The following is a 19,776-nucleotide window of genomic DNA, read 5'->3' on the forward strand; positions in this document are numbered from 1 at the left end:
CGACAGTTTTCTTTTAAAATTTGATAGGAGACTTCCAAGTGATCCCCTTTCCACTTGTGCTCCGCCCTTCGCCACTCACGCCGAGCTGTGCGTGTGCTTTCATTGAGCCAAGGCTCCTGTTTTAGTTTGGGACGTATAGCTCTGAGGGGCGCTATACTATCCAGAATCTTAGAACATGTCGAAAGAAAAGAGCACATCAATTGTTGAGTGTCTGCAGGGTGTGATATACTCTGCATGGACAAAGGAGAAAAGGCGGCTGCGGTGTCAGACCTAATAACACGCGCATGACGCACGGCAAGCGGCTTTACATCAGGTTCAAAAGTTAAATCAAACATAACAGGACTGTGATCACTGAACACCGCATCACCAATAACAACATTGTCAACAATAAAACCATAAGACAGTATGAGGTCTAGTGTATGCCTGCGTTCATGTGTAGAACCACACACAGACTGTACAAAGTTAAAAGAGTCAATGACATTCAGGAAGCTCCTGGATAAAGGTTCGTCTGGGCAGCAGGTGTGAATATTAAAATATCCAACAATTAAGACACGATCGTATTTGGGCAGGATTTCGGCCAGAAATTGAGAAAAGTCATTTATAAAGTCTTTGTGGTACTTGGGTGGTGGATATACGACGACACACAGGACGACACCAGAAAGACCCAGTTCAAACATGCATAGTTCCAAGCTTGAAAAGGAGGATTGCAGGCGGATCTGACGGCATTTAAAGTCATTTTTAAAAACCACTGCTAATCCTCCTCCTTTTCGGCCGGACGACCGCGGAGAATTAAAATAGGAACACTCCGGAGGCAGAAGTTCATTAAGAGTGGCGGACTCACCGACTCTCAGCCAGGTTTCTGTCAAACAGAGGAGGTCCAGTCCGCGGGAGACGAATAAATCCTTCAGGATAAATTTTTTGTTGGTCAATGATCTTGCGTTCACAAGACTGAATTTAACGGGGGCCGGCTCGTCCAAGGCCGCTGCTAATCCAGGTGGGGCCTGACACAGAGCCCGCAGGTGGCGGGAATTCACGCCGCGTCTTCGGGGGCGGGGCCAGCAGGAGCGAGGCGGGTGACCTTCCCCCTGCAGACCGACAACAGGCACAATCCAGGACCCGGGGGGATCCAGCGAACGCGGGTGCAGGAAGAGACCAGGTACCGGACCATACTTCCTTCGGGAAGCCACGGAAAGGCGGGCCAGGAGTGCCCTAACTCTCACCAGCTGGCCGCCACGTTTGCCGGGGCGCCGGTGGCGCTTTCGCCGGGTGGGAGGAGCCAGTGGGCGAAAAAGGAAAGGAGGAATCCGGCCAGGTGAGAACGCTAACTTGGACGTCGAAAAACCAACGTCCAAGATGATCATGTCCGTGTGAGAGGGACACAGATCCAACAGCGTTTGGCGATCATACACCAACAGTGAGTTGACAGGGACAACAAAAAACGTGAACAGCACAAAAACAAACAGAACTGACAGAGAGAGACGGCAGGCCACAGCACACACTGGCGCCATCTTGGATTTTCCCATCTTGCAATTCAACATCACAGTCGTATCTATGTTAATAGAACCCAGTTGTAGCTGGGACGCAATGTCTTTAATCTCCCTTCTAGTAAGTTAAATGTTCTTTTAAAGACATTCATAAAGCCATTTGCCGAGTGAGTGGAGCTCCTGGAAGGAGTCCCTTGTCGGGTTCGCGATGCTACTGTACTAAACAAAAATTTAGGATCGTTTTTATTAAGGCTGATGAGATTTGAGTAAAAATTAGCTTTAGCTAAGGTAAGCATGCGTTTATAAGTTATTAAACTATCACTCCATGCTTGATGGTGCACCTCAAGTTTAGTCGTGCGCCATTTGCGTTCCAGCTTCCTACATGATCATTTCTGAGCTCATTGAACTGTTTAATATATGAATATTAAAAACATGTTTGGTGTATGAGTATTAATTAAATAACTGTTTAATATATGAATATTAAAAACTTGTTTAGTGTTGTAAGCTTTCTACTCACATAGATCCGCTGGAAGCCAGTTGCTCGGGTTGAGAGAAGTTTTTAATCCCACAATTTGCAATACAGGTCAGTGGCCACTTTTCAGTCGCTCAGTTTTGTCTTACACAGTTCTCTTGACTTCTCCGTCTCTCCAGTCTGAACTCCACTGCTGCACTCGGCCGCTCACTTTTAAGGACAACAGATGATTAGTCTAACACGTACCACCTGCGCCAACTAATCATCTGACAGCTGTGTCTCTCAGCCAGCACATGCCACGCCCCCGTCTGAGGGTGCACTGTCTCCAGTCACCCAGACGGGGTCGCTGACTTCCACTCTAACTGTGCGCTAATCACAATCCTCCTCCACAAGTGTATAAATAATTGATATATATAGATTAAATATATATACATGCGACTTGTCCAGGGTGTACCCTGCCTTCCGCCCGATTGTAGCTGAGATAGGCGCCAGCGCCCCCCGCGACCCCGAAAGGGAATAAGCGGTAGAAAATGGATGGATGGATGTATATATATATAAATATATATAGAGAGAGAGAGAGTGAGAGAGAGACAGAGAGGGAAAGAAGAGATAGAGAGAGAGAGAGCGAAAGCGAGAGAGAGAGAGAGAGAGAGAACCGGACTTATGAAGAGGGAATGTGCGCCCTCCTGTGGACTTCTGCTGCAACTGCACACACAAAGTAATTCATTACTTCCAAGTGTGCCTTATTTAGTGTCCCAGACTTCCAATTTGTCTTTTACATGTTTAGTGTATAAGTATTAATTAAAAAACGGTTTAATATATGAATATTAAATACATGTTTAGTGTATAAATATTAAATACATGTTTAACATATATATATATATATATATATATATATATATATATATATATATTAGGGCTGGACAACGATTAAAAATTTTAATCGAAGTTAATCGCACTATTTCCTCTGATTAATCGTGATTAACTGCATTGTATACGCAAAGCCCAATAATGAATTCAAAAGTAGTGTGTAGTGCACCTTTATTGGAATATTCTCTCACATGAACAAAAGCGCCAAAACATTTGTTGTGCAAACACAATTTAAATCAGTTCTTGTTAAACAGTAGCAGTTAAATAGCATATTTTATGAAAATCAACTCAAAAAATGTAAATACAAACATTTAAGCTTATTGCCACTGCCAGGGTATTTAAGTTATCCTGTTTGTTATGGAAAATAAATATAATCTACATACAAATCTCTGAGCCACAATCATAACATCTGAACAGGCAATTTCTGAGGTAACAGCAGAAACATTTTTTTTAGCAGGGATCTTATGTTTAAAAAACCTATATTATAGGTAGTGGGCTGTTTTAGGGGATTTTTGATCAAATTATCCGTAGTAGCAATATTAATAATGTTATGTTTATTCTGCGTAGTGCACTTAAAATAATTATGACCATATCTAGGAATTGATATGATGGGAATTTTCCGATTGTTTGCTTGGTGCTTTGATAAACTGAACGCATCATATACATGGTACTATATTGTGATGTTATGAGCCAGGGAAAAAAAGAACTACCCTACCCAGCATGCAACAGGAGTGAGGAGCATGCGCGGTAGCCCGGTATAGGTTGTGTGTCGCCATGACAGCATCTTGTATGTTGTGATATGCAGACTCTGAAAGCAAACGTTAAGAACTCAGCCAACACTCCTGGTCTGCATTATTCATAAATAGACAGACAACACATATACTCCGCTGCTTCACAGGCCGCTGGATGTAGCCGGCAAAGTATTCCCATGCTAGCTAGCCAGTCTAGCAAGCACGCCTCATTCAGTCCAAAACGGCCCGATCTATCCACATTCAGAATTGTCTGGCGGTCGTAAGTGATCCCGGAGTGACCACGCTGTAAGCCAGCCAGGAAATTTGCAGAATTGTCCGGTGTTTTTGCCAAATGTTCCATCTTTACCAAGAGCCCCTCCACGCCGGGCGACGCCATCTTGTTAAGAAAAGGCGTTAACAAAATAAAAGCATGTAAACAACATACGCAAATGTGCAATAAAATAATTGTCGGTGTTAATAGATTGATGAGTTAACTCATAATTAACGCATTAATTTGCCCAGCCCTAATATATATAATATATATATAGAGAGAGAGAGAGAGAGTAAGACATGTTAAATACATGTTTAGCGTATAAATGAAATATATATACATATATATATATATATATATATATATATATATATACACATATATATATATAAAGAGAAAGGGAGAGAGAGAGAGAGAGAGAGAATGAGTGAGAGAGAGAGAAAGAGAGAGAGAAAGACAGAGAGAGAGAACCAGACATATGAAGAGGGAACGTGCGCCTTCCTGTGGACTTGTTTATTGTATAAATATTAAATACATGTTTAGCGTATAAATTAAATATATATACATATATATATATATATATATATAGAGAGAGAGAGAGAGAGAGAGAGAGAGAACCAGACTTATGAAGAGGGAACATGCGCCCTCCTGTGGACTTCTGCTGCAACTGCACACACAAACAAATTCATTACTTCCAAGTGTGCCTTATTTAGTGTCCCAGACTTCCAATTCCTCCTTTACATGTTTAGTGTATAAGTATTAATTAAACAACTGTTTAATATATGAATATTAAGAACTTGTTTAGTGTAAAAATATTAAATACATGTTTAGTGTATAAATTAAATATAAATATATATATGTCTATATATATAGAGAGAGGGGCTTCACGGTGGAAGAGGGGTTAGTGCGTCTGCCTCACAATACGAAGTTCCTGCAGTCCTGGGTTCAAATCCAGGCTCGGGATCTTTCTGTGTGGAGTTTGCATGTTCTCCCCGTGAATGCGTGGGTTCCCTCCGGGTACTCCGGCCTCCTCCCACTTCCAAAGACATGCACCTGGGGATAGGTTGATTGGCAACACTAAATGGTCCCTAGTGTGTGAATGTGAGTGTGAATGTTGTCTGTCTATCTGTGTTGGCCCTGCGATGAGGTGGCGACTTGTCCAGGGTGTACCCCGCCTTCCGCCCGATTGTAGCTGAGATAGGCGCCAGCGCCCCCCGCGACCCCAAAAGGGAATAAGCGGTAGAAAATGGATGGATGGATATAGAGAGAGAGAAAGAGAGAGAGAGGGAAGAGAGAGAGAGAGAGAGAGAGAGAGAGAGAGAGAGAGAGAGAACCGGACTTATGAAGAGGGAACGTGCGCCCTCCTGTGGACTTCTGCTGCAACTGCACACACAAACAAATTCATTACTTCCAAGTGTGCCTTATTTAGTGTCCCAGACTTCCAATTCCTCCTTTACATGTTTAGTGTATAAATATTAATTAAACAACTGTTTTATAAATGAATATTAAGAACTTGTTTAGTGTATAAATATTAAATACATGTTTAGTGTATAAATTAAATATAAATATATATATGTATATATATATAGAGAGAGAGAGAGAGAGAGAAAGAGAGAGATAGAGCGCGAGAGAGAGAGAGAGAGAGAGAGAGAGAGAGAGAGAGGGGGGTGGTGGGGGGGACCAGACTTTTTAAGAGGGATTGTGCGCCCTCCTGTGGACTTCTGACGCAACTGCACACACAAACAAATTCATCACTTCCAAGTGTGCCTTATTTAGTGTCCCAGACTTCCAATTCCTCCTTTACATGTTTAGTGTATAAGTATTAATTAAACAACTGTTTAATATATGAATATTAAAAACTTTTTTAGTGTATAAATATTAAATACATATTTAGCATATAAATATATATATATATATATATATATATATATATATATATAGAGAGAGAGAGAGAGAGAGAGAGAGAGAGAGAGAGAGAAGAGAGAGAGAGACAGAGAGAGAGAGAAGAGAGAGAGAGAGATGTGATTCATGACAATTTCCCCAGACTTCAACACAATAGTTTAAATATGACATAATAAATGAATGAAACAATAACAGCAGAGCATTGGTGTTCAATAAATGACATGATCTCCTCATCATTCCAACACATTTAGCAACTTTTGCCCTCAGGTATTTTAACCATGAGATATTTTCCTCTATTATTACTCCTAAGAAATAATTTTATTGAATATATTCTATTGGTATATCATCAATAACAATCCTGATTGGTATATTACTTTTGCAATTGCTAAAGAGCATTATTTTGGTCTTCTTTAAATTCAGAGACAATTTGTTTGTATTAAACCAAGTTTTTAGCTTCATCATCTCCTCAGTTACAGAAGTCAGAAGTTGCTTCACGTGGTCACCTGCACATGTAATTGTTGTATCGTCAGCAAAGAGGATGAACTCCAGCAGTGTTGATACTTGACATATTTTGTTGATATATATAATGAATAGTGTGGGTACCAGTATGGACCCCTGGGGGACTCCACAGTTATGTTCATGAGTGTAGATTGATGTTGGTCCATCTGAACAATCTGCTGTCTCTCATTTAAGTAGCTCTCCAGCCATTTCCCTGCCAATCCCCTTATGCCATAGTTTTCCAGTTTATTTACCAAAATCTGGTGGTCAATGGTATCGAAAGCCTTTTGCAGGTCAATAAAAATTCCTATAACAAATTTGTTCTTCTCGATACCATTAGTAATGTACTCTATTAAGTCAATTAGCGCTAATGAAGTTGAACTATTTGGTCGCAACCCATATTGACAATCGGATAATAATTTGTGCTTTTCAATGAAGCCACGAAGTCTATTATCGAATAATTTTTCCAATATGTTTGATAACTGTGGCAGAAGGGAGATGTGCCAGTAATTTGTGAAGTGGTGTTTGTCTCCAGATTTGACGATGGGGATGACTTTTCAGAGTTTCATTGGTGAAGGAAATTGTCCAAGTCGAAAAGATGAATTGCAGATGTGTGTGAATGGTTTGATGATTTCTTCTGCTACGTTCCAGACCGTCCTCATGTCGAGGTCATAGATGTCACGTGATGTTTTGTTCTTGTTTTTCTGAATAACCTCCAAGACTTCCTTTTCGACAGTCGGAGTAAGGAACATCGAATAAGGATTTTTTTCAATAAATTCCATGGGCTGTTCATCATTAATTAGGATTTTTTTTGCCAGCTTAGGCCCAATATTAACAAAAAACATATTGAAGCCGTCAGCAATCATCTTCTTGTCACTTATGATTTGGTCGTTCTCAACAAAAAACTCGGGATAACAAGGACTGTTTGAACCATGCCCAATAATTGTATTTAATACCTTCCAAATTCCCTTTGTATCATTTTTCTTTTGGATTAATAGTTTGCTGGTGTATTCTTTCCTGCTTGCTCTTAATATGCTAGTTAATTTATTTGTATGTGTTTTGTACTTTTGTTCAGTTTCTATGGTTTGATGCCTATAGAAAAGTCCTAAATAAATAATTGTTCTTTTTGCAAGCGTTCGCAAGCCCTTTGGTTATCCATGGAGTTTTTTTGGAGTTAATTATAGTGCATTTTTTGATGGGGCAGAGTGTATCATAAAGTCAGAAAAAAATGTCATGAAATAAATTACAAGCTGCATTTATATCTGACGTTTGAAAAACAGAATCCAAGTTTTGTTTCGCTAAATCATTTTTAAGTGCTGGTAATGATCGTTCAGTTGTGGCTCTTCGATAATATTCACTAATTCCAGGTTTGGATGTTTTGCAGTTATTATTGTACACCATGAACACTGGTAAATGATGACTGAGGTCACTCACTAACAAGCCTCCAGTTACAGTCTGATCCACAATGTTACAGAATATGTTGTCAATAAGTGTGCTGCTGTGTGTTGGGATTCCTGTGGCTGGTGTAATCAGTGGGAATAAGCCCATGCAGAACATGCTGTCAATAAATTCTGCGCTGTGTTTGTGTTTATTAGGATTCAAAAGGTTAATATTTAAGTCACCGCATACTATATATTTTTTGTTCCTTTTAAATAATTTTTCCATCCATTCATTAAATATTTTCAAGTCGGATTCTGGTGTTCTATAAACGCAGCTTACAATAATGTGTTTCCTATTTGAAAATGATAATTCCACAGTGACGCATTCAAAGAGTTCCTCAACAGCTAAACACATATCATTTACAATACTACAGTTGATATTTTTGTCCACATACAGAGCCACACCTCCTCCTCTCTTAGTTTTACGGTTGGTGCAAAACATTTCATACCCATTTAATTCAAACTCATTACATGTCTTCTCATTCATCCATGTCTCTGAAATACCTATAATATTAAATGGAGATTTGAATTGACTCAAGTAGTCCTGGATATCATCAAAATGAGAGTATAGACTCCTGCTATTAAAATGTACCAGAGATATGTTATCATCTTGCATAAATGTTTTATCAAATGTGACATCAGTATAATATAAACAATAATTGATGGTCTTTTGAGGAGCATTTCTATCTGGATCCATTCCTCTCATTAATCTTTGTGATTTGCAGTTGATGTGGTCAGAAAAATGGATTGATTCCAAATTTTGGGAGTTCATCAAATCTTCATTCTCCTCTATTTCAGAGGGGAATTCACTATCAGAACTATACATATCGAGTTATTTCAGGAACATGAAAAAAGGAAGAGGGTGTGAGAACAACTTTAAAATGCAAAAATAGTTTCCTAACTAATTCCCCAATCTGCTGGATTGTCAAAAAAGTGTTGTTGGGAGCCTTTGGAGAGTTTGATAGTTGCTCAATAGATGAGAAAGGCTTCAAAGACAGCTTTTCGAGCGCTGTACATCGTGGAGAGCAGGGTCGTCTCAGCTTGGCCGTCGCGTCACTGTAGTCACTGTAGTCACTGTAGTCACTGTAGTCACTATGGTCACTGTGGTCACTGTAGTCACTGTAGTCACTGTAGTCACTGTATTCACTGTAGCCACTGTAGTCACTGTAGTCACTGTAATCACTGTAGTCACTGTAGTCACTGTAGTCACTGTAGTCACTGTAGTCACTGTATTCACTGTAGCCACTGTAATCACTGTAGTCACTGTAGTCACTGTAGTCACTGTAGTCACTATGGTCACTGTAGTCCCTGTAGTCACTGTATTCACTGTAGTCACTGTATTCACTGTAGTCACTGTAGTCACTGTAGTCACTATGGTCACTGTGGTCACTGTAGTCACTGTAGTCACTGTAGTCACTGTAATCACTGTAGTCACTGTAGTCACTGTAGTCACTGTATTCACTGTAGCCACTGTAATCACTGTAGTCACTGTAGTCACTGTAGTCACTGTAGTCACTATGGTCACTGTAGTCCCTGTAGTCACTGTATTCACTGTAGTCACTGTATTCACTGTAGTCACTGTAGTCACTGTAGTCACTATGGTCACTGTAATCACTGTAGTCACTGTAGTCACTGTAGTCACTGTAGTCACTGTAGTCACTGTAATCACTGTAGTCACTGTAGTCACTGTAGTCACTGGGGTCACTGCAGTCACTGTAATCACTGTAGTCACTGTAGTCACTGTAGTCACTGTAGTCACTATGGTCACTGTAGTCACTGTAATCACAGTAGTCACTGTAATCACTGTAATCACTGTAGTCGCTGTAATCACTGTAGTCACTGTAGTCACTGTAATCACTGTAGTCACTGTAGTCACTGTAGTCACTGTAATCACTGTAATCACAGTAGTCACTGTAGTCACTGTAGTCGCTGTAATCACTGTAGTCACTGTAGTCACTGTAATCACTGTAGTCACTGCAGTCACTGTAGTCACTGTAATCACTGTGATCACAGTAGTCACTGTAGTCACTGTAATCACTGTAGCCACTGTAGTCACTGTAGTCACTGTAATCACTGTAGTCACTGTAGTCACTGTAATCACTGTAGTCACTGTAGTCACTGTAATCACTGTAGTCACTGTGGTCACTGTAGTCACTGTAGTCACTGTAATCACTGTAGTCACTGTAGTCACTGTAATCACTGTAGTCACTGTAGTCACTGTAGTCGTTGTAGTCACTGTAGTCACTGTAATCACTGTAATCACTGTAGTCACTGTAGTCACTGTAATCACTGTAATCACTGTAGTCACTGTAGTCACTGTAATCACTGTAGTCACTGTAATCACTGTAGTCACTGTAGTCACTGTAATCACTGTAATCACTGTAGTCACTGTAGTCACTGTAATCACTGTAATCACTGTAGTCACTGTAGTCACTGTAATCGCTGTAATCACTGTAGTCACTGTAATCACTGTAATCACTGTAGTCACTGTAGTCACTGTAGTCACTGTAGTCACTGTAATCACTGTAATCACTGTAGTCGCTGTAATCACTGTAATCACTGTAGTCACTGTAGTCACTGTAGTCACTGTAGTCACTGTAATCACTGTAGTCACTGTAATCACTGTAGTCACTGTAGTCACTGTAGTCGCTGTAGTCGCTGTAGTCACTGTAGTCGTTGTAGTCACTGTAGTCACTGTAGTCACTGTAGTCACTGTAGTCACTGTAGTCACTGTAGTCACTGTAGTCACTGTAGTCCGGGGCAAAGCCAACGGAGTTCCCGGAGAGCTGAAGAGGATGTTTTTCTAGCCTGGTTGAGGATGCGGTCCTTATCCATGTACCGTAGACACCTGACAATCATGGTCCTGGGACGGGCAGATTGGAGCGGGGGGCCCTCATGAGCTCCGGAGGACGAGCAGCCAAGGCAGGGAACCACTTGGGGATGTTGGCGGGCAGGTAAGACAGCGTGTTATTTCCTTCTTCGCCTTCCTTCATGTCAATTATTCTAATGCTTCTGTCCTCCAGATCTGTCATTTTTTTCTCAATCTGTGTGAGCCTTCTGGTGAACTTGAGCATAGTGTCCTCATTGCTATGGACTGGTGTTTCAATAGAAGACACTTCATTGCGGACAGTTTCTATGTCGGCAGCGTGCTTGGATAAAGTATCTTGAATTGACCCAAGTTGATCCTCCAATCGCTGGAATCGCTTTTGGGATCTAACCTCAGCCTCATTGAAACATTTCCTGAGTAGAGTCTCAAGGTAGGCCTCAGTGACGACGGATGTTTGAGACGAGGACGATCCTGATTCCATTGTTGCCTTTTTCATTGAAATTTGTAGCATGTGTGCGAAAAATGAGGAAAGTGGTGTTCATAAAAGAAAAAAAAAAGTTATGGCAGAAATCCAAGTAGCTTAGAGTTTTTTTTAGAGCATGCACAGGGGAGCTTCAGTTTTCAACTTGCTCTACTCCGCCATCTATTAAATATTCCAAATATCATTTTCTTCTTATTAGTCAAATATCAAATGAGTAAACATTTGAAAGCAATAAGTAAACAAACCTGTTTTGTGTAACACAACTTGATGTTTCGTGAAAACAGCGTCCAGTAGTTGTTTGTTCTCCTCTTTTGTTCTAGAAAGTTCCGCCTCGTATTCTGTTATCGTTCTTCCTAACACTACAAATATTTCTTCAACGGCAGCAGTTAGTCGCTGATCCACCAACGCTCTCAACATTTGTAATGTAGACATTTTCACACAATCACAACACTTTACTCTCACACTTGATCTCTACTTAGCGATGTGTTGATAACTTCTGTGTCTTCTGTTAGCAGCTAACAAGCTAAGCTAACTAGCCAGCTAAGCTAACTAACAAGCAAAGTTAGCACGAGAAGCGGCACAGTGCTTCGAGCGCATCGAGACAAATATATTCTTGAATAAAGAATCAAAGATGTATTTTATATGACATAAATATTTAAAACTGGAAAATAAATAGTAAGACTGACTTATTAGCGTCCTGCTCACGTCTTTCTGCGTCATTGTGCTTTCACGACAGTTAGCACACTTGACGTTACAAGGCAGGACTGCTCTATAATATTTTATTGAAATACTTGTACCTCTTCTATATTTTCTCCATATATTTTAATTTGGAGCTTGTTTTGTACTTTCCTCTTTGTAAAATGTATGACTTTTGTCTTTCCAACAGAGAATCTTAAACCCCAAGCCGTCCCCCAGTCTTGAACATTATTTACCGCTTTTTGAATCTTCTTTTCAACATGATGTGTATTTCTACCTCTCTTCCACATCACTCCATCATCACAAACAATGCCACCTCCACTAACCCTTCCACTTCACTAAAAACTTCATTTATCATGATGGAAAATAGTACTGGACTTATTATACTCCCTTGTGGGGTCCCATTTTCCACTTTGTATTCTCTGCTATATTCATTCTCTATTTTTACTAATAATGTTCTACTTGTTAAAAAGTATTTTATCCATCTGTACATTCTTCCTCTAATCCCAATCTTATTTAGTTTCATCAGCAACCCCTGTTTCCACAACATATCATACGCTTTCTCTATGTCCAAAATACCGCAATTATACTTTCTTTATTTATTTGTCCTTTTCTAATTTCCTCTTCCAGCTGCACTGCTGCTCCTTTCTGTTTCTTGCTTTCCCAAATACACTTTGGTAGTTTGTTATTATTTCTTTTGACTCTAAATAATATACGAGCATTAATCATTTTTTCCCATTACTTTGCCCAAATTTGAGGTCAATGCTATCGGCCTATAATTTCCTGCCTCTTCCGGATCTTTCCCTGGCTTGCATATTGGAATTATTACAGCTTCTTTCCACTCGGCTGCTCATTTTCCTTCTTCATATTTCCTGTTATATCATTTCAAGACCACTTCTTTGCCGATACTACCTAAGTTTTTGACCACCTGGCCTTTTCCTAGTGTCGGTTGTGTGTGTGTGTGTGTGTGTGTGTGTGTGTGTGTGTGTGTGTGTGTGTGCGTGTGTGTGTGTGTGTGTGTGTGTGTGTTGTATTTTAACCTTTTTCAATATTGGAACCATTTAATTCAAAGAAAATGTCATATCCATATTGTATCCTTATATTCCATCATTTCCCCAATATTTAAACTATTTGTTTCTCTTCTTGTTTTTCTACATTTCTCAAATGATCATTGCTGTGCACTTTAACAAATGTTTTTGCTAAAAGTTCTGCTTTTTCTTTATTTCCTCCCACACTCCGCGTTCCATCTTTCATCACATGATGTTTATGTTGACTTCTGATCCCTGACATGTTCTTGATCATTCCCCACACTTGGCTTAAAGGAGTAGTTCTATTTAGTGTTTCACAAAAAGTTCTCCAATGGTGTTTTCTTGTTTTTTTAATAACATACCTTACTCTAGCTTGATGCTTTTTATATTGGATCATGTCTTGGAAATGATGTGTTCTTCTCAATATTCTAAATGCTCTATTCCGTTCTTGTATTGCATCTGTGCACTCTTGTGTCCACCACGGCACTATCTTCCTTCTTCTCCCTATACTATTCCTTGGTATGCTCTGTTTGGCTGCTTCTATTATGCACTTTGTAATATCTGTATTAAGTTGCTCAATATCTTGATTTATATTCTCTTTATTTAATGTCATGTTTGAAATTTCCCTAAATTGTTCCCAGTCACCATTATATTGATCTTCTCAGTCTAATTTCATGCCTGTTCTGTACAGTTTATTACATACGCTCCTCTCATTTGCTGTACTTCAGTTTCCTAATGACACAGCCCACATAAGCTGCTGTGTGATTCCCCCACAGTTACAACACTTCATCTGTTCATGACTTCCACATTGTCCATATTCCTGCTCCCCTCCACACCGTCCACATCTCATCTTGGCATGACACACACTACTATGTGCCCAGAGTGTTGGCACTTGAAACAACGTACTGGGGGTGGAAACGACATACTGGGGGTGGCATGCAAGCTCCAATTTAAAAACTTAAAAAGCAGAAAACATGATTCTCTCTGGGAGGACTTCCTGGACAAACTGCAGTAGCACAGATTCGCTCTCCATCTTTTTTCCGTTTCTATATGCCATCAATCTTTTCATCATTGTGACAGTTCCCCCTTTTATTTCTCTTTTCAGATCATCTAAATGTTCTCCTCTTGGGATTCCTGTCACCACTCCTCTTGCCCCCTTTCATTCTCCCACTTCCATGCTTTCCTTTAGTATCTTATTGCACAGCTTTTGCAATCGCATTGCTTTTGTTCTTTTGCTCTTTATTTTTACATTTAATCCAAAGACTTCCGTTCTTTAGCACTTTGGCCATCTCCACCTCTCCAATGTCCTTTTTTAATCCCTTAACCTGTGTCATCAAACGAATATCCTTCATGTCTTGATCTGACTTCAATCTTGCAATTGTCCACCACTATCTTTTTCCTCCTTTCTACTCTCTTAGCGCTCTACTTTCCTTCATGACCTCCTGTCCCCTTCTTTCCTCTCTGCCCTCTAGTCCTATCCATGTCCATACCTTCCTCATACATCTCTTCCTTATCCCCTTCCATCTCTTTTTTACCAGCTACCAGAAATACAAAGCTGGATAATGGAGAGGTCTTGTCAAAAAAACAAAAAGAAAAAAATAAATAGCCTAAAAGCAAAACTAAAAATGAACTAAATCTCCTCTGTTCTGTACATCATTGTCCAAGTGACATTATATTGTCATCTTCCTCTTTATGCCATTTCCTCAAGGTGACAGAAAAACATGATACAACCTGCCTATCATGTGATTCTACCATGTTGGCAAAATACAAACACACAATATATTGACATATATAACACATAAAACATGGAATTAGAAGTGAACAGTACCCATCCCTACCAGCAAGTGTTGTTGTACTGGAAACTAATTTACAAACACAACTTCATCACACACAATACTCCACTATGGAATTGTTCTTTTATTAAAATGAGAAACAAATCCATCTTTGTACAGCAATGGTTTGAAAAAGGTATTTGGTCACTGATGCACTTATTGACTGATAAAAAATATTTCAATATTTGAAGATTTCATTAAGTACGACCTGCAAATAAACAAAATATTACAACATTTAAAAAGTCTTTCATTCAAAATATTCTAGTTACTGCATCTTTTTTAATTCTTTGCTATTTCTTCTTCTTTTTTTTTTTTATATCTGGAACAAAAAAATACTCATAACTTAAAGTTTCCATTCTTTCCAAGACGGAATTGACCACTTAAAATATTTTGGATGTTGTTTTGCAATTAGATACAACATTTGTTGGTTCTGTGACTGGGAAACACAATAAACAGTTTATTTTAAGAATGTATGCAAAGTAAATCTCTGTGGGATGATGTACAATATTGGCTTTTGTCTGACACTCCAAACTTTGACTGATATTGATGTTGTTTTGGGGATGTTGAAAAAGAAAAAAAAAACATTGAAAAAAAAGTTTAAAACACAATACTGGATTTATTTGATTTATCCACAAATGTAAGTTTGTAAAAACAAAGCCATCCTTCCACAAACAATTCAGACATTTTCCCTCACTTTTATATTGCATAAAGGTCTGGGCACATACATATAAAATAATCACAACACAATCATCATAATACAGAGTAATAACAATAATGAATAAAATAGATTATAGAGACCCAACAAATGATTCAAAAAGACACACATTTTAAAATTGTATAAAAGACAACTGTTTAAATGATGTATAAAGTAAATAATAATATGCTTCCTGAAGTGGTCCAGAAGATATTTCAGATGTGAACCAGTACATATGTATATCATATAAAGGTGATAATCTATGGGATTATTAACAATTACAAATACAAATATGTAATATTTCATATAAATAGGTCTAAAATTGTATGATGAATATACAGTATATATATATATATATATATATATATGAGTGTGTGTGTGTATGTGTATACATACACACATGTTTATTGCATGTAAAATATGTATTTTACTGTTTACTCTCACTTTTTTACTCAAATTGTTCTGTCCAAAAGTACACAATGTTGCATATTAATGCATGTGCTTGACTGAAAAAAGCATTAATATAAAATGTTTAATCTATAAATGTAGGCGCATATTAAACAGATTGTTAGACAAACAACAATGTCACATGTTATATGTGCTGATGTTGTTAGAAAGTCAAAATGAAAGTCTGGACAGTTTATTTCAAATCCTGCAGTTTCATTTGCTGCTGCTGTTCTCACCAGCACACTTGTGTTTCTTACACTGGTACTTAGAAGACAATCTTTCACCACACACACTGCAACTCAACACTTTCTCTCATGGGTGTCTTCTCATGTGTGCTACAAGTGCTGATCGTTGACCAAAACTTCTGTCGCAGATTGAACAGGAATGTGATTTTTCACCAGAGTGTGTTCTCATGTGTCTTTTCAAATCCTGACTTTGTGTAAAACATTTACCACAGATTGAACAGGAGAAAGGTTTTTCACCAGTGTGTGTTCTCATGTGTACTTTCAAACCCTGACTTTTAACAAAACCTTTACCACAGATTGAACAGATAAAAAGGTTTTCTCCAGTGTGTGTTCTCATGTGTCTTTTCAAACTCTGATTTTGTGCAAAACCTTTACCACAGATTGAACAAGAAAAAGGTTTTTCACCATTGTGTGTTCTCATGTGTACTTTCAAACTCTGACTTTCAACAAAACCTTTACCACAGGTAGAACAGGAAAAAGGTTTTTCACCAGTGTGTGTTCTCATGTGTCTTTTCAAATGTTGACTTTCTCTAAAACCTTTACCACAGATTGAACAGGAAAAAGGTTTTTCACCAGTGTGTGTTCTCATGTGTACCTTCAAATTGATACTTTGTGTAAAACCTTTACTACAGAGTGAACAAGAAAAAGGTTTTTCTCTAGTGTGTGTTCTAATATGTCTTTTCAAACTCTGACTTTGTGTAAAACCTTTACCACAGGTTGAACAGGAAAAACGTTTTTCACCTGTGTGTGTTCTCATGTGTACTTTCAAATTGATACTTTGTGTAAAACCTTTACTACAGAGTGAACAAGAATAAGGTTTCTCTCCAGTGTGTCTTTTCAGACTACAATGGTATTTAAAGGTTTTGTGAGAGTGAGAAGATGTGAAGTGAGTGTTGTCAGTGTGACATGTCTTATCATCTTTAGAGTCTTCATCATCAGTGTCAGGAGAGTGTGACGTTGTGTCCTCACTATCTGATAGTGGAGCTAAGAGCTTGTCTGCTTGTGATCCTCCACAGTGGTCTCCATCAGCTTCTGTTGTCATGTGTTGTGTTGAGCTGCTGCTTGGAGGCTCCCCCCCTCCCCTCTCCTCACTTTCACCTTTCACCTCATCATCTTCACTCTTCACAGGGACACCAGTCACTGGGAACTCCACCAACCATTTAGGCTGACTGATGCCCTCTTCCTCCTCTTCCTCTTTAATGTGCGGCGCCTCTTGGTCCTCCTCTTCCTCTTTAATGTGCGGCGTATCTTGGTCCTCCTCTTCCTCTTTAATGTGCGGCGGCTCTTGGTCCTCCTCTTCCTCTTTAATGTGCGGCGTATCTTGGTCTTCCTCTTCCTCTTTAATGTGAGGGTTCAGTGGGTCCTCCTCTTCCTGTTTAATGTGAGGGGTCAGTGGGTCCTCCTCTTCCTTTTTATAGTAGGGGGTCAGCGGGTTCTCTTGCTCCTTAAAGTAAGGGGTCAGTAGGTCCTCCTCTTCATTTTTGATGTGTAAGATCAGTGGGTCCTCCGCTTGCCCTTTAATGTGAAGGGTCAGTTTAACATTATGGGTCTGTGGCGTCTCGTCTTCCTCTTTAATGTGGGGGGGATGTGGCTCCTCTCCTCCCTCTTTGATGTGTTGGGAATGTGGTACCTCTTCTTCCTCGTGTATATGGGGGGACTGTCGTTCCTCCTCCTGCTCATGAGGACGATGTGCTTCATTGAGGTCTGTGGGACAGGAAAAACAAACATTCTTTAGAAAAGTCCAGCTTTGCTCAGTCACATGAGACATTGTCTTGCACCAACATATGATCTCACAATCTCATCAGTTTCCCCTCACAGCAGTCAGGGTACTTCCAGCTGACACATAAAAATACCTTCAGGGGAATGCCTTCCCAGGCCAACGGCCAATCCACCTTATTTATATAAAAACATCCTAAAAGTCATTCCTGCAATCCTTATTGGTAGACGCCATACATGAAAGTGTGATGTTCTCCCTCTGAATAAGTCATACACACACAGAAAATAATGTACCACATGCCAGCTTCCACACAGTAGTACTAGTGATGAGCTCCCCCTGCTGGTGGACTATAATTAGTCATTTTCTCATTCATCTTTAGAGACATGTCTGTTATAAAAGAACCATGAGCACAGTCAACATGTTGGCCAAGAAAGATGACATCTGTTTTGCTTTCATTTAGATAGTGTCACCACAGTTAAACCGGGATTAAGTTTTTAGATTACTGACTACACCTTCAAAAGATAACTGTTTACCTTATTGATATTAGTAATGATGGATTAAATTAATTTAGTGCGTTTCCAGACACTCAAATTGTGTTAGAGTGAGAACTGAGAAGGCATCATTCATGCAGTCCACACATTCAATCAAAATCAGAATCAGACAGACCGTATTTCCTTGAATTGCCGCCGGGTATATAATATGCGCCTGCCTAGAATTACTGCCGGGTCAAACTCGTTTCGCAAAATAATTAGCGCATGCTTAGCATTACCGCCGGCTCAGGATTAACGCCGGGTCAAACTCGTTTCGCAAAATATTATTTTTATTAGCGCATGTCTAGAATTTCGGCCGGGTCAAACTCGTCACGTCACGAGTGACACTTCACCTGTCATCATTTTCAAAATGGAGGATGCTGATTTCAATAATTTGAAATGGCATAAAGGGTTTCACGGTAAAACATGCACCTGGGGATAGGTTGATTGGCAACACTAAATGGTCCCTAGAGTGTGAATGTTGTCTGTCTATCTGTGTTGGCCCTGCGATGAGGTGGCGACTTGTCCAGGGTGTACCCTGCCTTCCGCCCGATTGTAGCTGAGATAAGCGCCAGCGCCCCCCGCGACCCCGAAAGGGAATAAGCGGTAGGAAATGGATGGATGGATGGATGAAATCGCATAAAGGGAAAAAGATTAAGACCTATTCAGTAGGATTTAAGGTCCAAGCTATTGAATACGCCAAAAAGAACACTAAGCAGCTATGTTTTATTAATATACCGTAGCTGCGTGTGTCAAATATGAGTCATTAAATGATTCCCGCCTCCTGGTGGTAGAGGGCGCTAGTGATCCTTCTTGCGACTACTCGGCTGCAGAAGAAGTGACAACAAGCAGCAAGAGTGAGCAGCGTGTGTTTATTTTTTCCTCTCGCTTGCACTTTTAACATGGAGGATTACATATCTAAAATAAAACAATTTTCTAAACTGGACTTTCAATCGAAGCAGGAGGTAATAAAGGAAGATCTCCATCGAGACAGTGAGACTTTTAAAACTGAAGAAAGGAAGACTTTTATGACCTGTGAGAACATTTTTACAACTCTTCTTCTCTGACCTTCCCAAAGTAATAATCCAATCAATAATCACTGAACTCAACAAAAAAAAGGCATATTATTTCAACAATCTGCGATGATGTAACGACTTGTCCAGGGTGTATGCCGCCTTCCGCCCGATTGTAGCTGAGATAGGCGCCAGCGCCCCTCGCAACCCCACAAGGGAATAAGCGGTAGGAAATGGATGGATGGATGGATGGATTATTTCAACAATAACTTCCGGTGTCACAGAACTGGCTAATATAACAAAATCTGCTTTTCATTGCACAATATCAGGGAAATTGACATCAATGTAAGAGCAATGTTGTCATTCTTAGGAGAAGCAACATTTGTTAGGGAAAATAATGCCTTGCCGGTAAAGTCTATTCAGGTGTACTGGAGAGGAGCCTGAGCCAGATAGTCGAACCTCGGATTCAGGAGGAACAGTGTGTTTTTCGTCCTGGTCGTGGAACTGTGGACCAGCTTTATACTCTGGGCAGGGTCCTTGAGGGTGCATGGGAGTTTGCCCAACCAGTCTACATGTGCTTTGTGGACTTGGAGAAGGCA

General features: G+C 39.6%; 1 protein-coding gene across 8 annotated transcripts in view; it reads right to left on the minus strand.

Annotated features, from left to right (window-relative positions):
* Positions 1 to 19,776, minus strand: part of LOC133546463 (gastrula zinc finger protein XlCGF57.1-like) — a 287,238-nt gene that overhangs the window by 29,977 nt on the left and 237,485 nt on the right. Inside the window, exon 2 of one of the 8 annotated variants that reach the window (XR_009805215.1) lies at positions 17,476 to 17,621. The exons of the other annotated variants lie outside the window; for them this stretch is intronic. The gene's annotated coding sequence lies outside the window, so the exon portion shown is untranslated. Of the gene's footprint in view, positions 1 to 17,475; positions 17,622 to 19,776 lie in introns of those variants that run through there. 8 annotated transcript variants of the gene reach the window in all.

The sequence above is a fragment of the Nerophis ophidion genome, unplaced genomic scaffold, assembly GCF_033978795.1.
Source record: "Nerophis ophidion isolate RoL-2023_Sa unplaced genomic scaffold, RoL_Noph_v1.0 HiC_scaffold_30, whole genome shotgun sequence".
Lineage (NCBI taxonomy): Eukaryota > Metazoa > Chordata > Actinopteri > Syngnathiformes > Syngnathidae > Nerophis > Nerophis ophidion.